Genomic DNA, 4,682 nt, shown 5'->3' with positions numbered 1-4,682 from the left:
TTACAGATCTGCAGGTCAGGAACTGGAAGCAGGCTGCTTTTCTGCTGGGTCCTAAAGTCAGTCCGTCCATAGCTGCCTCCACAACAGTTACAGGTGGAGCTAGGCTGGATAATGCTATGTCAAGGGATTTCTAATGTTAAATCAAGAGTTTGGGAGTTGAGAGGAAATGAACAGCTTAGTTAGCTGGAGCCAGCAGCTGGTTTAGCTTAGTTTAGCATAAAGAGGGGAGACAAGTGGAAAAATCTAGCCTGGCCCCGTCCAAACTAAACAAAATCCACCTACCAGCTCTTCTAAAACTAACTAACTGAAGAACTCGTAAAACAAACAAAAACTGTGGCATTTAATTAGTCTCAAAATACACGCACATGAAAACCTGGCACACGCATGAAATATGAGCACAAAGAACAACGGAAAAGCATCCTGGCGAAGGAAAATTTTTACTGTGTGTGCACAAATGTGTTTAATGTTGTGACGTGCGTGAGCTTGACCCTCCTTAAAAAAACACGACCACTGCTCAACCGGGACACACAGACTCAGGAACAAACAACCCGAATATCATTTATAGCCTAATGACTCCACATCTAAGGCCTTTAAGTCATTATATGTAACTTTTCCACATCAAATGTCTAACACATTTTTTGGCTTGTGCACTTACATTATCCCAAATGTTTTTCTCATTTGGTCGCCTGTCAATGACGTTATATCCCTATGCACATGCGTCAGCGTTGTGGATGCCTACCAGAAACTCAAAATTGACATTTATCCGGTTTTAAGCCCCATTTTAAGATGTTCATAGATTTTTACACCTTTGTCATTTTCAACTATATATTTTAACAGATGTCTGGATAATAAGTTATCTGAGAAAAATGCCAACCAGATGTCAGACAGCTCAGCTCCCAGCCCCTCTGAGACATCCTGTTTCCTTTGAAGAGCGCGGTGAATCACTGATTTTAAAGGTGAAACTGTTTTATTAATTGTGTACCACTTTTAATCCCCTGGTCCATTTGTTACTTAGCGCAGGGCACCTCTGCTGATAATGTGGCTACCGGTAAAAACCTCCTGATCGTCTGGCTCATAAGTCATCAAAGAAACAAAGGTCATTTTAGCCCCCAGCCCCTCCGAGATGTCCTATGTCCGCTGAAGTTAACTGCTTAATCTGTGTTTCTACTCATTTTGATTTCTTGGTCCGTTAGTTATGTACAAAAGGAAAACTCTGTAGATAATTCAGCTGCTGTTAAAACCCCTGTGAACATCTGGATCATAAGTTATCTTAGAAACAAACCAAACAGAGGTTAGCGCCAGTCTCATCTCCCAACCCGTCCCTGACATCAGTGAAACACTGCCTTTAAATGTGAAACTGCTTTATTCAGTCCCTTTAACGGTTATAATCAAGGGGTCTCTTTGTTTTGGAGAGGAGGAGACCTCTGTAAAAAACCTCCTGAACAACTAACACTGCTGATTAGAAGTTAGAAACTTTGCAGGGTTAGGGGTTAGGTTAGGTTACTTAACACAGTAGTGGTTATTTTTTGTAACAGACAAGCCCAAAGAAAAGCAAACTACTGCTGAAAACTATCAGAAGCAGAAATGTATAGACTTGTTTGTTTATTGTTTGTGAAAATCACTCTTATGTGCACATGGAAAATTGAACTAATCCCATATACTAAATTTATTTGAGACACATGTACATGAGAACCCCAGTTACACCTCTTATTCCTCCCTCCAACAAAATTTGCTCTGCGCTTGTCCCAAATGCTGCCAGAACTCTTCTGTCCACATCAACAGTTTTCACTGAGCCAGTTGATAACCAGCGTCATAGTACAGGTTATCCAGGACGGACAATGTTAGGTCCACTTAAGCCAGATGATGAAAATCCTGTGTATGTTGAATGTTGAAAGTAATGCAGGCATGGATATATTACAAGACCTGGATACGGTTCCCAACTTCCCTCCAAGGAAAAACATACTGCATCATTATTTGTTCCATATTAATATACTTAATATCCATTAAACAGAGCTAGACTTAATACTAGCTCAAACATAAGCTTTCAAACAATAAGCCACCCATTGTGCATCAGAACTTAAAACATGAAATGTCTATGCAAACCTGCAATATTACAGATAAAATGGGTAAATAATAATTGATAATAATACTTATAATTACAACTTTTGGAGGTCAAGCCAGTAAAAATTGTCTTGGGCCAGTGGCAACCATCTTATGTACAGCAAATAGTCTCAAAATGACCCATTAATTATTTTTTTTTAATTAATCACAACCTCACTGGCAGAATTAAATAAACTGAGATATAAAAACATCACTGACTGTTATTATTTTATTTTTTGATGTAATTTCATTTCACAATCTAAGAAAAACACTGCAGTAGACCAGTGCAGTCATGAATATTGTTCACAGAAACCTCAGTTCTTCCAGGAGCTTTCTTGAATAAAAGGGGTCATTAGATAACCCTAGAGAAGTCCAGGGTTCTTAAAAGAACCTCTTTAGCAATTCGATTTATCTAGGAACCCCCCAAGGTGCTTGAGGACTTACTCAAATTAAAAGAGTTCCTCCAGAAACTATGACCTGAAGAAAAGTGCTTGCTGGAACCTGCTGTGATTGGCAGAGGTTCCCGGAGGAGCTTATAGGTAGTCAAGGGTTCTCATCCTATGGTGTGTTTACTTGAAGCACCTTCAGTGTAATTTTAATGTAGCTGAGCACCCAGTTGGATATTTGAGTAACTTCATCATATGTAAAGGGTTTCTTGAAGCACTTCTAATATAATTTTAATTTCCTTGAATACCCTATTAAATATTCAGGGCGCTTTTAGTTTTTACAGCGTAGGGTGCCTGTTGCGAACTAAATCGTCGTGAAATAAATTCACCACAAAGTAATTTCAAATGCATTCAAATATATTCAAATGAATTCAAAACATTCAGTTCTTTAGTTCCAATAAATTAGATTCAAAGCAATTCATATACTTTCAGTTCAAATGAATTTGGTTATTCAAATGAATTCAGTTCAAAGCATTCAGATAATTTCAGTTCAAATAAATTCTATTACCAAAAAAATAATCAATTCAAATGAATTCAAAGAAATAAAAATAAATTAAATTCAAAGCGTTAAAATAACTTTAAATAACAGTTCAAAGAAATCAGGGCGGCTCCCAAACAGCCTGGGCTCACTGGATGAGTGAGGTCCTTCAGGAGAGCATGCTTCCTCAGGCTCACTGGATGTATGAAGCGCCTCAGCGGGGCACACTTCCACAGGATGCCTGGGGTTGGTTGGAGGATCTTCCCCTCAGCAGCTCTCCCAAGATGATCTTTGTGGGATTCTTTATGACCAGTCTGAATATTTTATTGCCTTATGTATAGCTGTATCAAGCATGCTTGTTTATCTAATAGTTTATGGTGTTTTAAAGGGGACGGTCAGTATAAAACAAACCCAGAAAGCAGTTTTTGCTTTCCTTTTTCAACCCTAGGACAAAACAATCAAATGTCAGTCCTATTTAATGAATTCATATTTCCAAGGTGGCATAAAATTAAGATAAGTCTACTTAATAAAAGTACAAGTATATGTCCAATAGGTAGGCCTGTGAAATACACCCTGAGATCGTGGGATCGAAGCCCACTCCTTCCTGACTCATTCTGATCATGTTTACCAGTAAATGTATGACAGCAACCAAAATAATGTAGTGATGTAAAAAAGGCCTAATTAGACGCTAATTTATGTGATGAAGGAGACAAAGAACATGACAAATATGAGGATTACTGTTATTTATCTACATAGGTTGAGTTCAGATAATCCTGTCTTATGTAGATAATAAAGTGAAGATTGTTTGAATGACGATGTTACTGGGAGAGCACACAGTCAAACATCATGTCTTTACATGACACAACAGCTCCATCAATGTTCCTTCATCTTGTTCTTTTCATGGAAAAGCTTCAGAAACCTGTGCTGTGTGTTGGTACTACACCGCCTCCACCTGGAGTAGAGGAGCAATGACCATCAATCTCACCAGTCAACGCAGCACACTCTCAGTTAACTAATAGGTCTTTCTGAATTTGATTAATGAATGAACTGTACCCACAATAAGTAGCTGCTGACATTCAGTGCTTGTGTACTCAACTTTCCTTATTATTCATTTTTAACACTCTTCTCCTTGCACATCATGATGACTAGAACACCCGAATATGTCAGGACTGATATTAAACTGGGACAGTTTTATTATTTTTCATATCACTTCACTTTTTGCAAACTAAAATGTTGACTGTATGAACTCAAATCTAGACATTTTTGGAGTCATAAATAATTAGATTTTATGAAAACTATGTTCCATTTTTTAGCTCCACAATATTGTCGTAGTTTTGTAAAGACATGCACATAAAAACATCCCAGCGCATGAGACTAACTGAATGCCATGAAAAAACAAACTAAAACAAACAAAAAAGAACGATTTGCTGTTTTTGTCCCTCAGACTGTAAACGAGCTGTCCATCTGCTGGGTTCCTGGCAGCGATTTCTGCCCTAGAAATGGGGAAATGTTGTTGACATTTTAAGACTGTGGGCTTTGCACACATAAAAGAATATGGTATACACCTATCTGAATTGTGTATTTATACAATAAGCTCAGTAATAGCTCAATAGTAGTTCACAGTAGGTCATGAGTATAAACAAAAGAGAGGAGACAGA

The sequence above is a fragment of the Trachinotus anak genome, unplaced genomic scaffold, assembly GCF_046630095.1.
Source record: "Trachinotus anak isolate AG129_WGS33_773 ecotype Australia unplaced genomic scaffold, CSIRO_AGI_Tana_v1 ptg000021l, whole genome shotgun sequence".
NCBI lineage: Eukaryota > Metazoa > Chordata > Actinopteri > Carangiformes > Carangidae > Trachinotus > Trachinotus anak.
Note: the sequence above shows the minus strand (reverse complement) of the source record.